Here is a 16,138-nt window from a genome sequence, read left to right as displayed (position 1 = left end):
AGTGGAATTGCTAAGCTTTGTAAGTGTGCATTTCATGTTGTAAGAAGCTGGTGAATGGTTTTCCAAAGTATTTGCTATATTATACTTGTCCAGAAGAAATGTATGCAAGTTCTAATTTCTCCAAATTCTCAGGTACTCCTGGAATTATTAATGTTTCTAAGTTTAGTCCTTCCTGCAAGTGGGTAGTGGGATCTCATTATAATTTTAAAGTTCATTTCTCCAGTAAACTAATGGTATTGACCATCTTTACATGGGCTTATTACACATTTGCTTATCTTCTGGGAGGTTATCTGTTCAAATCTTTTGCCCACTTTTGTGTTAAGTTACTTTTCATAGAGTTGTAAGAGTTCTGTAAGCATTCTGGATACAAATCCTTGTAAGATATTTGTATTGCAAATATGTTCTCTCATTTGTTGACTTGTCTTTTTTTTTTTTTTTTAAGACTTTATTTTGTAGAGTAGTTTAAAATGGAGAGGAAGATACAGAGATTTCCCAGATAGCCCGTGCCCTGACACATGCGCCATCTTTATGCACAATCCATTATTATTATTTACAAATAATAAAGATTTATTTATTTGAGAGAGAGAAAAAGAATGGGGAAAGTGGCAGAGGGAGAGAATCCACAAGAAGACTTTGAGCACAGAGCCCAATCCAGGGCTCAATCCAATGATAATGACCTGGGCCCAAACCATGAGTTGAACACTCAACTAACCAAGTCACCTAGGTGCCCCCAACTTCCCCATTACTATCATCCCCCTACAAAGTAGTACATTTGTTACAGTTGATGAACCTACATTGACACATCATAATCACCCAAAGTCCATAGTTTGCCTTAGGTTTCTCTGTTGGTGTATACATTCTTTGGCTTTGGACAAACATACAATGATACATATCCACCATTAGGGTATCATACAGAGTATTTTCAAGGCTCTAAAATTCCCTGTGCTTTATTTACCTCTTTATCCCTCCTTCCTCACTTCAACCCCTGGCAACCACTGATCTTTTTACTTTCTACCTAGTTTTGTCTTTTCCAGAATGCCATATAGGTGGAATCCGATAGTCTGTAGACTTTTCAGATTGGCTTCTTTCACTTGGTAATATGCATTTAAGGTTACTCCATGTCTTTTCATGGCTTGATAGCTTTTTTTTTTTAAGTGCTGAATAATATTCCATTTCCTGTATGTAGCACACTTTATTTATTCATTCATCTATTTGAAGGACATCTTGGTTGCTTCCAAGTTTTAGCAGTTATGAATAAAGTGTCTATAAACATCCATGAGCAGGTTTCTGTGTGAACATAAAATTTCAGTTCACATGTGTAAATTCCAAGGAATATGATTGCTGAATTGTATGGAGAGAGTATGTTTAGTTTCTTTTTCTTTTTTTCTTTTTCACTTTTTTATAAGTTACTGAGAGCAGTTTTAATTTTGATATAGTCAAAATTATATTGTCATTTACCTTTTGTTATTGATTATTATTATTTTTTAATAATTCAAAAAAATTTTATAAACATATAATGTGTTATTAGCCCCAGGGGTACAGGTCTATGAATCGCCAGGTTTACACACTTCACAGTACCTTTTGTTATTTCTTACCTTGAGAGGTCCCCAGGTGAAATCTGAAATGGGCTCCTATACACAGAGGGCGAGAAGGTGAGACCATAGGCAGACCACTCCATAAGGTAGGTGGCAAGCGAGGGAATTTTCACACCAGACTCGTTTTGTGGCTGCAAGACCTCTTCACCTGCCTTCCAGAATATTAAAGGCTTAGTTGTGTTCAGTCACTGCCCAGATGGTCTCAACAGCACATTGCTCTCTCTAGGCTGAATCCTTGAAACTGGCTTCGAAGTGGGGGATGGTGGGCAGAACCTATATTCCCAGGACAGGGGAGTGGGTGAGAAGCCTCCAGTTGCCTGGGTTCAGCTCTTGGGTCAACTGGTAGTCACATTCTCTCTCTCTCTCTCTCTCTCTTTTTTTAAGATTTTATTTATTTATTTGACAGAGATCACAGGTAGGCAGAGAGGCAGGCAGGGAGAGGAAGAGAAGCAGGCTCCCCACTGAGCAGAGAGCCTGACATGGGGCTCGATTCCAGGACCCTGGGATCATGACCTGAGCCGAAGGCAGAGGCTTAACCCACTGAGCCACCTAGGCCTCCCTAGTCACATTCTCTTGATGACCTTCCCCAACTCCTCCTCTTCCTCCTCCTCCTCCTTCTTCTTCTACTTTTTTTTTTGGGGGGGGGGTTCTTTTGTGGTTTGTGCATGGTCTGGTGACAAATCCATGACTAGAGGAAGAATTCATCCCATGGCTAATATTATGAAAATTTCATTACTTGATTGGTTCTACAGAAGGCAGTAATACTGAGGATCTTTGTAAGAGTGATTTTATCTTACTCTTTTTATTAACTAGTCCTTTGGATAATGAAATGATTCAGAGACATTGTCCTCTCAAGTCCTTGCATGTATATATAGAGTTATAGAGCCTCAGGGTTAGGAAGGAATGATAAGACATTCTTTCCAGCCATTGGATAAACATTTCAGCAGTCAGATCCTTTTTTTTAACACACATTTCCAGAACGCATTCTCATTATTGGCTGCAATGTAGCATAACTCATCTGGATGTTAGAACAGGAAAGGAAAAAGGAACTTCTCATTTTTCATTTATAAGATGCCTGCCTGAATTTCCTCAGCTTAGCAGTGAAACATCTCCAGACAACGTATCACTTACTTTCAAGTAGATACAGTGCTTTGGGAAAGCATAAAATGATCCTATGGACAAGAGTGAGAGCTTTCTAATCAGGCAGATCTCAGTACTGTTGACTTAGTCACTTAAATGTCCTCGGCCAGTTTACCTTGTCTGTGAAATGTAAAAATTAGGATATATATACCAGAACATAGTAGCCTCCCACTAAATGGAAATTTTAAAAAATCAATTAATAATGCAAATGATGAAATACAGAGAGAAATACTATTTCTGATACATTTTTATTAATAGAAGATAGCTGAGAAATTCAGCAGGGAAAAAAAATGACAAGATTAAAAACTTGGATTTTATTTTCCATAAATCCTACGTAGGTTTTTGGTCAAGATAATAATTTAATAGTGGTCTACTTTCTTAATAAGATCGTTTTTGAATGTAGGGGAGGTTTGGTAGGGTGAGGTCAGAGCCTACAGCCAAGAAAGAATTCTTGAGGCAATCTTTGGTGCAAAAAGGTGGTTTTATTAAAGCCTGGGGACAGGACCTGGGGACAGAAAGACTGGCTCTGGGATGTGAGGGGCACCTGATTATATACTACGGGGTCGGGGGGATGTAAAGAAAAAGTAAGGAAAAAGGGAGGTTTTCAAAAGAACTTAAGGAGTACCTGCAAAATACTGGAGGCCTCTCCTTTGTCAAGTTCAGATGTTTTCCCCTCTAGCAAGGCATTAACAGGAAGACACTTGGGAGCTTCCGGGAAGAATATCCTACAAATCCCATCCAGGAGTCAGGGGTGGGGGGTTGCGGGGGGAGGTTGGGGAGGGTCAGCTTGTGTTTGTCTTCAGCCGGTCCTCCTGCTCCCTCATCATTAAGAAGCATGTCCTTGGAATTGATGAATATCGAATAATACCCTTGGCACACAAAACCAAAGAGCCAGGCGGTGTCACAATTATTTTCAAAGACAAAATAAAATGAAATATGATTAAGGGAGGCTGTATCTCCCGACAGGACCTTGTGAAATTTTGAATATGGAATACATTTTTGTGGTTCAGAACTCAAACAATAGGGCTGCACCAAGAAGACTGAGCAGCAATGCTCTCCTCACCGGTCAAGTTCGCCGTAGCTCTGCTCCCTACAGCGAACTGGTTCTGTTACCCACTCTGTATTGCTCTATGCCAATACAGACACATATGCACTTCAGTTCTTTCCTCCCCTTTGGTGACACAAAAGTTTGTATACTACATGCACTGTTGTACATCTAGCTTATTGTGTGTGCGTGTGTGTGTGTGTGTGTGTGTGTGGCAAGCCACATAGATGAGTATGTCGCTCCGGAGGGTGACCATGCAAAGCTTCCATGCAGCATCCCAGCCTTATTGAATATGCCAAAGCAAGCCCTTTGGCTAATTAGAAAGTGACCTACCTCTCAGCCTTGCTGACTTAGTTCTCCTCTTGCCTAGAGGCAGAAGGTGGCAGTTGGTAAGAACTCAAGGCCTCTTCAAATTTTGAAGACATTTCTAGAGTTTAACTACCCATGACAATAAGCTCTGGGAATTTTGACATCCTTCCTTCCGGCAAAATCAGTTTTGCAGGATTGATTTTGGCCTGAAGGCTTGTGATGCGAAAGGTGTTTCAGTGTAAATGTTAATGCAGCTTTTCATCGAAGAGTGAAGGTTTTCACCTGGAAATCTTGAAAGGACAAAGGAATCTGAAGCGGTCTTCTTTTTCTGAGTAGGGCAAATGACCCAGGACGAAACCTTTCCAAGGCAATTACTTGTAAAGGTGACTTAATTATCACCCTGGAGGAAAGCATATACTTCTGGGAACATCTCCTAGGAAAGTACAGGAGAGGCTCTTCTCTGAGTCAGAATGGTGGGTGGCTCAGTGTTGGAGTCACTGTGATGAATGCAGTTTATTTTGTAGCTAAAATTTCTGGAGATAGTTTTATCTTTCTGAGTTTATAAGCATCCTAGCTTGTTTTAAAAACCCGCAAGAACATGTATAGAATTATCTGAATTTATAATGATGGAAGGCAGGAAGAAGTTAGGGTCGAATACACAAATATTAAAAAAGATAAGGTCGCTTAACCCATTCTTAACTCATTTACTAAGAATTCATCTGCTATTTCTGTAATAGATATGCCTTCGTTTCTGTGTTTTGCATCTGTTAATAATCAAGTTTATGTTCATTTTCTGAGTATAAAGCAAGTAATTATAAAAACAGGTGCCCTGAAGACAGCTGAGTGGCAGGTGGAAGCCAATCTGGCTTCCCCATTTTCCGTGTTTCTAGACTGTCAGAGAGGGAGCACAGCTAATCCCTGGAGTCAAGCCAGAGGAGGAGACTGACAACTTGAATCTCAAGGCCAAAGGCTCCCATTGTATAACATTCTGGTTCCCTCTGCAGTTGGTGGCCATATCCCAGGTGTCAATGGTAGGTCTCATCTTCTCAAAAGTGTGCAAGACAACCCTAACAATTTTGCATTTATGTCAAATCATAGGGACAAGTTTTGATAGGATATTCCAACCCTGTACTACTTTTGGAAGCCTCTGAGAACCCTGCTGTCCTCGGTATGAGAAGGGATTCTCAGCCTCTAGGCGGAAACAGAATAGTTTTCCCTCCTGGCCCTATATGGCATAGTTTTAAGCATGCAGACACCCCAAACTCATTTTTGATGCCAATTATGACCCCTCTGACCCTTCATTCTATACTACAACCATGTGACTTATCATTCAAGTATCATGCTACTTAGCTGTTATCTGTTTTCAACACTTTATATCCTCTTAACAAACTGAATTATATGCTTTTTACTCAGAGGCATTATATATTATTATTGTTTATTATTTATTATTTATCCAGCAGATATTTGTTGAGTGCCTACTATGAACCAGGTCCTCTGTTAAGGACTGGTGATAGAATCCTTGCCATCCTGGAGTTCTGGGTAGAACACCAAAAATACACAAATGCATCTAAGGTATGTCAGATGGGATAATTCATGAAGAGCAGGGGCCCTGAGCGTGGCGAGGGAAGGAAACCTTGAGCGTGTGTTCCTCAGGCAGAGACTCAAGTTCAGTGGGTGAATGGGACACACAGATAACAAATGCAGCAAAGAGTCTAGAAGGCAGAAGAATAGTAACTGGTAAATGGTAAGTGCCCTGGGTCTCGCACAAGACTGTGTTTGCCATGTTCAAGAAGAGCAAGGAGGTAAATATAGCTAGAAAAAAGAGAGAGGGGGATAATAGGAGGTGAGATCAGATACACAAGAGACAGCCAGAGTGGAGAGCATGCATAATCTTGTGGAACTGTGACCAGGGAGATGGGAAGCCATTAGCGGAGGTGTTGAGGGCAAGGGAACAAGAGGAGAAGCAGAAAGACCAATTCCAAGGCTGTTAAGTAATTTAGACGAGAGATAGTAGTGATTAAAACCAGGAGGTGGGGGAGTAATTCTGACATAATTGATATGGCAAACATCCCTTGAGGGAATTTGTGCCAAGCAATGTGCCTGTGTCTGGGCTCTTGACCATTTGTGTCGCCTAAAACAGTGAACGGGTGTCATGTTAATTCAATAGATTGATTTTGTTCATTTGAAGGTTTTTGAGCCTCGGCTAAATGTACATCTTTTTGGCAGCTCATATTGGATTCAGAGAGGAAGATCAACAGATATGGATCTTTAATATTCCTTTTCCTTTTCCTACTTCATGTCAGGACAAGGTTTGTAGTTATTTTTATTTCAAAATGTGATCAAGAAATCTATGAGAACATAGAAACCATTTTTTTCCTTTACCATTTGGACTTCACCGATAATGCTGGAATTGTGAGGTACAGATCATAGGTGACCCTGTATCTCATCACCCGCAATCTAGACTTGTCACTTGTCTCCTTTTATTGAAGGCTGCATAGAAGGTCAGGACTGATGTCATCTGATAAAGAAGAATACTTCTAAAGGAGTCATTGAAGCTGTTCATTCAGTCAGTCAGTTGACAAATACTTATTGAGAGATGGTCCTGGGTTGCCCACCATGCTGGTGAGGACAGATACAGAATTGGAGGTGCAGTCTCTTTGGGGCAATGGCACATGGACCACAGCTGTCTAGAAGCATGAGGCACAAGCCACGGGACATGTATGTGCAGAATGCTGTGGGAGCCTAGAGAGGGGAGTATCTCACTGGATGTGAGAGGTTCAGAAGGTGTTGATATATGAAATGAAGCTAGAAGGAGATTGGCGGATGATGAAGTCCATTAGTAGTTTCGGTCTTTGAGAAGAGTGAAATTAGTAGTGGTTCTTCTAAAGAAAGAAATAGTCCCCAACTGGGGGAGAACTTGAAGGAAGATTACAGCATGGTTATTAGATGGCAAAAATAACCTTTAGTGAGGCCCCAAGTATGAGGTAAGAGTTTTTTTTTTTTTTTTTAGGTAAGAATCCTAGTTGCCGGATTGGATAAGATAAAAACCAGGAAGTTGATGTTGGTGTCTGGACAGCAGGAATGTTATTCGATATAGCTGTTGCTATTGGGAAGCTCTGTGGAAGGCCTGAGCCCTCAGTGACATTGATAATTTTGAAAGACCTATTTTGAAGTATTTTGTGGGTCAGACCTTAATCTTTGAAAATGTTCCTGAAACTTTGCAAGTCTTAAACATAAACTTGACCTTATTTAATATAGATCAGAGTCGCTTGTAGGTATAGAAATCTTGCACTTACTCCTCTTTACATGGTTAACACTCGGTTTTGGGAGGCAGTCGAGCTCGCAGTGGAGACAGACTGGAGAAATCAGACTGAGTGTAAACCGTTGCTCTATTCCCTACCTACTATCCTTGCTACATGAATTAGCCTTTGTTTTGGCATCTGAACAACTGAGAAGAGCAGGACCTTCATCCTGTGGTTACAGAGAAGGAGAACTTAGTACAAGTAAAACATTTAGAAAAATGGGTGATGTGTACTAAGTGCTTACTGCATAACAGTTACTGTTAAGCTCAGCCCCCAATTCCCTTTTTGTATGCCTGTCTTTCCATGGTGGTTTTACTCCAAGTAACTTATTCTCAGTATTATTACATAAACCAACCTTTATCTAAGAATCCTGGCTTGGAGGACAGGAGGCAGATGGCTTCCTAATAGCAAAGAGACACAGTACAGAGATTTTAGTGTTTCCCTGTAAGTAAAATAAAATCAGTCTCTCCTTGAGCTGTCCACTTCTCAGATCTCCACGAAGCTGAGAAATGTGCATCTGCTTCATATTCCCCTGTTAACATTCCATCAGACTAGCCAAGACAAAATTTCCATGTTTGGGTTTGGCTTTCCCTTTCATAGACCCCCTTCTCCCAATCTCAAATCCTCTATAGGCTTATGCTACTTCTGAGTTGTCTTCTAGTTTTACTTCTAAAAGACAGACTGCGTCCTGTAGATTCATTTTTTCTTTCCAATACCAATGACCAAGGTTGGCTAGCCCAATATCTCACAGTCTTTGTATTACCTACAAATTTGTAATTTGTATTACAAACAAATACAAGTTAATATAATAGGGGTTGTTAATAATCATGGCTGCCTTCTCCCAGGTGATGTGGTTAAAAGCAGCAAAAGTCTTTGAATCCATCGTTAGGAGTTTTAGCTTTAAATGTAGAGTAAACAAAATAAAAACCTTACCAAAATGGGATTAGATCCCTGCCATTTTGCCATGAACATGAATTGTGAATTGCCAGTGATAGCTTATGGTGTCTTATAGAAAACCACAGTGGATGATTCAGTCTAAAGAATGTGGGAGGATTTTAAAACAAAAGTGAATGATAGTTCTTGCTGTTTCTGTTTTGTATGTTTGTGTGTGTGTATGTGTGGGTGTCTGCATACACCCGTATGAGTTCATTTAAATTCTTTTTGCTTCCCACACCCTGCCTACCAGATAATTATGACATTCCAAAATATTCACAGATTTCATAGTCAGTGCTAGTTATTAGATTGTGAAATTAGAATTTCCAGCTCGAGTATTTTATATTCTCTTTATTAAGACTTTCTCAGTGGTTGACCCTATCCTCTTTAAAGTTCCAATATATTACATCCACAGAATCATCTCAGTTCTCATAAGGATTAACATTTTCTGTGGGGATGGCTCTGAAGGGTAAGTCTTTTGAGTAGAAAAGTCAGAATAACCGTTCTGAGAATTCAATGAGCTGGATTCTCCCAGAATTTTGTGGCAGTTCTCACATCTGTGCCTTGACACACGTTGGGATTCACGATGTGGAATGGCACAATTTCATGTTAGTAAAATGCAAAATTTCCCAAACACATAGCCTTATGTAAGCAGAATCAAGGCTCTCCCTAAAATAATGTGATTCTTTTGAGTGGAAGGGAAAGGGACTGTAGGTATAGACTTTTTGTATGTGCTTTAAAAGAGATGTTCCCAAATTCTAGTATGCCTCTGAATCCTCTGGGGAGACTAGTCAAATTCAGATCCCTGGGCCCTACTTTCAAGGAATGTGGTGTCATAGGTCTGGGTTGAGGCACAAATCTGGATCTTTAACCAGCAACCCAGGGGACTCTGACACAGTGGGTAGAGATCACATTTTCACAAACAGTGGCTGGACATCACCAACGGCAGCCAGTCTCCCACAGAGCTCGTGCCTTCCTTCCAGCTTGAATGCCTTGTCCTAGCTCCCAGTCTAACACTCACTGGTATGTTCTCAGTCCCTAGTTTTGGCTCACAAACCCTAACTTCCTATGACAGGTGCTGACAGCTGCCAGTTCCTGATAGGAGTCACTCTCCTCCTCCAATGCACTAACAGAGATTGTAAAGGGCTTCTGTAAATTACAGTTCACATCTCCCTACAAATAATAGCACAAAAAACCCTGAAAAACAATTTTTTTTTACTTCCAAAAAGAACATGTTAATATTTTTAAAAAGCTACTAAATAGGTGAGATAAGGGAGTCCAAAAAAGCTAAAATTATGAGTGACTGTTCTGGACGTGCAGAAAGATGACAGGAAAGGAAGAAAAGAACAAGATTTTACTAAGTATCCGTAGCATTCCCCAACAACACCACGAACAATACTTTTTTTTTCCTGCAAGCTATCACAATGTTGGCTATATTTTTACAATAGACTAATACTTATTAATTATGCCCTTTGCTTTGAGCTTTTAAAAAAATCTACTGTTTTAAAATACCTACTGACAAGCTTCTTAAAAATACCTACTGTTCCTGAATTTGTAATCATTGATTTGAGATTTTACATTAATTAGTGTCGTGTTTTCAACAACATGTGCTTGAGCTAGAAAGAGAAACGACTCACGCTGCATTCATGTACAACGGAGGTTCCATTTTTCCTTAGTAGCCATTCTTTCAAGTATGTCTCTGACTGTTCATACCTGTCAAGGGAACTACTTCTTTCAGTTTTCTACCAGAAATTGATGACCCCTTTCAGGATCTTAATCATGATTCAACTCTGAAATATTAGAAGACAAACATTCTATTTCCATTCAGATATGAGAAGATCAGAACTCTCTCTCAAAGTTCCAGGAAGGTTTGTTTCATTTGTTTGAGTAGAGAAGGGCAGGATAATATCACACATTTTACTTCGATTTTTCAGGTTTATCATTTTCAAATGGTTCTGAGCCATCAGGTGGAGATAGGACCTTCCTTTCCCTTCCTCGTTTCTTCCTTTCTTTCAGTTGTCATTGAGAGAGCAACTATTCATGGTCAGGCAATATGGTTAAGACCAAAGGAATAAAGATGAACGCAAAACTGCCCTTGACAGCTCTCCTGGAGGTCATAGTCTGGTTGAAAAGGGAGAGAAAGAGCACAGTAAGTACTATACAAGGCAACAAGGACTGTGAAAGCAGTATATACCGAGTACCACAGAGGTACTCATAATTCACAGTGTTTGTTTGAGTGCCAGATTCTGTCTAGCTACTGACAGAGGACAGTGGCTGAATTCAAGGAGCTTACGTTGTAGACTAAGAGGAGAAGGAGGATTAACTTTAATGATAGAGAATTGCATAGAATATTATTAAATTATTAATTAAAATATTAATTAATTTAACTAGTCATTATTAAATAAATATTATTAAAAGACGAGCTTGGGAGCCAATGGGGACAAGATACAGTTTCTTGGAAGAGGATGTAACATAGGTGCGAGTCTTCCGTGTTAGGTGGGAGTTAGCCAAACAAAAGGTAGAGGGCCAAAGGCAATGGTGACAAAGCAAGTTGGAGGGGACTGCAAATGATTTATTATTTCTGGAGAACGGAGTCCTAGACGGAGGCTGTTGGAAGCTGTGAGGAGCTGGGGAGACAGGTGCCCGTCCACAGAAAGATTCAAGGCCAGCTGAAGACACAGCACTTGATTCGTCCTGGGGATACACTGTCAGTTAAGGGAGCAGTGGAACAATATAAAATTTACATTTTATCTTCTGGCTGTTTCAAGGCTGATGCATCTGAGAAAGACAATACCAGCAGCTTTGCGCTTTGCAGGAATACTCTTTGGGAGAGAAAAGAGCCTTAGCTAAGGCGAAGAGGGGAGGGTTGAAGAGGATGGTAGGAGAAACACAGAGGAGATGAGATTAGTATTAGTGATGGATTGACATGAGAAGCAGTGAAAAGGGAAAAATAAAAAATGATGCCCTGAGTTCTGGCTTTTAGTTAACTAGATGGGTGGTTATGACACTAACTCAGAATTTGGGGGAAGAAGGCATGAAGAGGAAGATGATCAACTTGGTTTTGGACACCTTGTTTTTGAGGTGCCCGGATCATTCTGGAGGAGCACCACAGGTGGTGAGATATTCGAAGGTGAAAGGAATCTAGGCAAGAGATACAGGTTTGGGACTTATAAGACGACAGGGGCAGTTGAAAAAAAAAAATCTAAGTTCAGATTTTGAGCATAGTGAATTCAGGGATCCACTGAAATGGGGAAAGCAAAACCAAAAATTCAGAAGATATTGAAACCAGCAGCAAATGTGTGGATTATATTTTCTCTAATCCCATAAAATATGATTAACAAGATGGTTAAGTCTACCCAAATGCAGAAGGGAAGATAGAAAAGATGAAAGGAAATGAACAAAGCACGGAATAAAGAAAATCCATCAAAACCGAGCATCACATCTATCCGGTTTGTGAGAAGGCACCTGGGGAAGAGTCATAGCAATTAGAGAAAATGCTGAGCTGGGAAGATCCTTCCTGAAGTTAACAGTTCTGGGGCTTCGAAGTAAGAGTTCCTACTAGTCAGGGGTTTTTAGTCGTCCTCAGTGGCCCCATCTGGCTCACATTCTAGGACCTAAATTGTGCGGTGAGGATGAGGACATGGTTCTTCTAGTCAGAGAAGTTCCTGTTGCTTGCAAGCATTCACTTAGCATTTCATAACACACCATTATAAATTTTTCTGTCTTCAATTCACGTGTAAATCGAGGCTGGGGAGCATAGCATGTGGTTGGCCCACTTCTGAATAATTCTGTAAACTTAAGCCATGAACCTGTCTTCATTCAGGTTTCATGGGAACTCTCAGCACTAGCTGCCCACTGGAATCATCTGGGGAGCTTTCATGAAGCAAGACGCGCTGACCCACTCTCTCAGAGATGGTGATTCACTTGTGGTGGGCTAGCGCCCCGGCATTCATGTGGTGCCTCTAATGTGCAGGCAACATCGGGAATCCCCTCTGGCAACCTGCTTTGCTGAATCAGTCATGGGGGAAGAAACCCATTGCCTATGTACAAATAAATCATGTATATGAATCTATAATCACATTGTTTAAGTGGCTGTTGAGGAATGAACTAGCAAAAAGTCCTAAAAAGGATCATGGAGGGTGCCTGGGTGGCTCAGTGGGTTAAAGCCTCTGCCTTCAGCTCAGGTCGTGATCCCAGGGTCCTGGGATTGAGCCCTGCATCGGGCTCTCTGCTCCTCGGAGAGCCTGCTTCCCCCTCTCTCTCTGCCTGCCTCTCTGCCTACTTGTGATCTCTCTCTGTCAAATAAATAAATAAAATCTTTAAAAAAAAAAAAGGATCATGGAATAGGTTTGGTTTTGTTTTTTGTCTTAAATGTTAAAAAGTACCTATTTTAGGGTGGGGAACTGACTCAGGCATAGAAATCGGGACATCTATGTTCCTTCAAGCAGCCAGATGTCTCTGAAAGCCTTCCTGTCAGAGCAGGAGAGAGAGGCCTGCTGTGACAGACATTTTACTCACCCCACCCACAAGAATGGAACAGCTATGACAGATGTATAGTTATAATTACTTATCTTGCAATTTTTGTGCTCTTCTCCTGTTTTCGAAACTATCCACTTGCCTCTCTACTTTCTCTGTGTATCTGTGTATCTCCATACAGGCAACACATTCCAAGACTCTTACTCTGATCTGTAGGCTTGGTTACTTGATGTCCTTTGGCTTCGGGCATTTTAATTCCTCTGGCAACTGTTTCATCCTCTGTACCCAAGTTGGTTGTGAACGTTGAAGGAGGTAATACTTCTGAAATGCTTAGCACAGTACTAGACAGATTGTCAGCTCCAGAAGAAAACGGGTAAAGCCACACAGCAGTTCTGTACATTATTTGTTAAATATTTTTATTGTTGATTTATTTATCATATCCTCCCCTAGATTTTTCTCTAAAACAAACATTTCTGTAGGCTTTCACAGGTGTCTTCATCCTTCTAAGTGTGTTGGCATTTACTTTCTTTGGAGCTAAGTAGAATCCAAGAAATCAGGCCAACAGTATGGACTGCATGGGATCACCACTCAGCAGTGGTGTTATTGTGCAGATGCCTGGTCTGACCCCATATCCGCCATCTTTATGAACATTCCGTGTGAGTTCCTGGTAGGAAAAGCCAATAATAGCAAATGCCCCTATTCCAGCAGAGCCATCAGAGTTCCTTAAGCCAAATGAATCTGTAAACAAGTAATCTAGATGTCAATGGGTAATGGTCATAGAAAGATATTATACAAGGGGACACTGAATATTACAGGGAAAACAAATAACAGTGTCACTACAATCTGTTCTTTGTCCAGAGCTCTGCATGAAATCAAAAACAATGAATTCACGGAGACCTCAATCCATTAATAGCTACTTTATTTCCTTGGCCATTTCAAGACAGATTTAGTAGTATTGCCTATCTGCAGTTCATTTGTTTCTTATGAAAGTGAAAACATCTCCCACTGAGGAGTAAGAATGATAACTGAGTAGTGTTATCAATCTATTGAAAAAAGTGTGAGATGGTAATTGGTCTGTTGACTAAGTAATTAACATGAACTCTACCATACAAAATTCAACAAGAACGATCAAGAAGTTACCAACCTCCAGTGACATATTTTTTTTTAAGTAACAGAAGTACAACATGAAAGTACCATTTTATTTTTCCTTGCAATCATTGGCATGGTTTCTTCCTTTTCTTTATGTCTACTGTCTGGTCCTCTTTCAGCTGGAAATTTTTTCTTTCCATTCCACAGTGCTCCTAACTGATCAGGTCTCAAAGCTATTTCAGTGACTCTACATCATACAGTCATTCAGAACACCAAATGCTTGTTCAGTTTTCCCAGACCCTAAAATGTTAGGTTGTTGTTGTTGTTGTTGTTGTTGTTGTTGTTTAAGCATGGGAACCAACCACTTTCTTATTTGGAACTACATGTTCAATGTGATAAGAGAATGCTTTGGCTTTTCACTCCAGAACTGTGTTGCTGGACAGACACCTCCTCTGCTGCCTTCCAGGCTGAGTGTATTTATGAGTCCAGACAAGGGCGAGCTCTAGGCCACCCTGTGATGGAAATGTGTCCAGTTTACCTTAGCTGTTTGCCAGATACTCATTTTAAATGAACGGATGAAGGAAGGTGAAGATACGTGAATGAATTACCAAGGTCAGTTGAGAAACTTCCTTTTACTCAAAAGAGGATGAATTTCCTGTTCCATCACCTTAATTTTCAGAAATTTCTTTATTTCTGTTTCATACTTTGTACCAGGAAAAAATTCCTGGGGTCATCTTTGTTGAGATCTTTCAACCAGGTCCACGGGATAAGGCCCACCATCGGTAGGGGCTTCCAGTAGGGTGGTTTCTGAAGTGGGCGCTAGGGGTCAGGATAGAGCCAGGAATCCGATGGGCATAGGGCCATTAAGCTCCTGGGTTAGCTTAAGAGGAACCCATACCCAGCAGTCCTGGTCTCAGAGCAGGAACTCAGTTAAGAGCTATACACAAAAATGAACACGTGAAGCATGAACAGAGTTAAGAAAGCAGGCCTATCACAGATTTTCAAAGGACACCAGAGTCAGAACAAAACAGAGATCCTGGGATCCCATGGAAACCCGAGCTAGTATCAGGGTAAGTTGGAAGCAAAATCAGCAGATAAAATCAGAACTTCCTGGAGACAGCAGAGGAGGTGTTTCTGTGCAACATCTGAGTGGGTTCTAACCACTGCAACTTGTCTCTTGGTTATTAATTAAAGGACTATTTCCTTATGTAATATTTGCAGTTAGTCATACCTTTTGGCCATAAGCTTTTTCATCTTAATTTGAAAGGAAGTAATGGATAGTATAATAATAAAAAAAGATAGTATGAAATTCAATCCACCCTTTCCCGAGAAAGCTGTGAATTTTATACTTTTATCAATTTCTATATCTTTTTGTGTGTATGCCCACTAAAAACTGAATATGAACCTATTGTATAAAGGTAGCAGGAAAATGTAATCTGTTTCTAAGGTAGAGTGTTTTGATGGCATAGAGATGGAAAAGGGTTACATATTTATTTTTCTTTGTAAATATTTAAGAACAAGATAGTGGTAGTTGAAATCACCCTTGTAATAAAGGAAAATAATAGGTTTTATGTGTCCTGAAACTTACAATTCTGGAGGAAGCCTCTTTCATTTGATTATAAATTAATTAATTATGAACACAAAATTAGATATGGAAGCAAATAATTATCTGAAATGACAAAAAAAACACAAGAAATGTTGTCTTCTAAAATCTGAAAAATACAAGAAGCAAACAGAATATCTAGAAATATTTTTATTAATAAATTGACACTTCTATAATACCTTGTTTTCCTATGAGGTTATTTTTGGCTTTATGTTCTTTATATGATAAAAATTTATAAGATTATTTTTTATGGAAAGAATAGATAATTTGGTCTCTATTAGCATAATTGATCAGAATCTGCATGTGTGCACAGGCTGGCATATATACACACATGTATATAACTGCTTATGTCAAAAAGAATTTTTTTAGCTTCATACCTTTTTTTTGGTAGCATGATACAAATTTATAGAATTGTAAACAAATTTGGTAAACCTCTCCTAGGTTTCCTCATCTATACTTTTTAAGGTATTTTAGGTTTTCTTGTGCAGTATCAAATCTTAAATGCTGTTTAAATTGATTTTGGGGGCACTTGGGTGGCTCAGCTGGTTAAGTATCTGCCTTCTGCTCAGGTCATAATCCTGGGTTCCTAAGAGCAAGTGCCTGGGGCTCTCTGCTCAGAGGGGAGCCTGCTTCTCCCTCTGCCTGC

The 16,138-nt window shown here is 40.0% G+C and overlaps 1 protein-coding gene across 6 annotated transcripts in view; it reads left to right on the top strand.

Annotated features, from left to right (window-relative positions):
* The window catches only part of RAB27B (RAB27B, member RAS oncogene family), a 206,502-nt gene that overhangs the window by 71,096 nt on the left and 119,268 nt on the right, over window positions 1-16,138 (top strand). The window lies entirely within an intron of this gene.

This window comes from Mustela nivalis, assembly GCF_964662115.1.
Source record: "Mustela nivalis genome assembly, chromosome: 14".
NCBI lineage: Eukaryota > Metazoa > Chordata > Mammalia > Carnivora > Mustelidae > Mustela > Mustela nivalis.
This window is presented reverse-complemented; position numbering and strand designations above follow the sequence as displayed.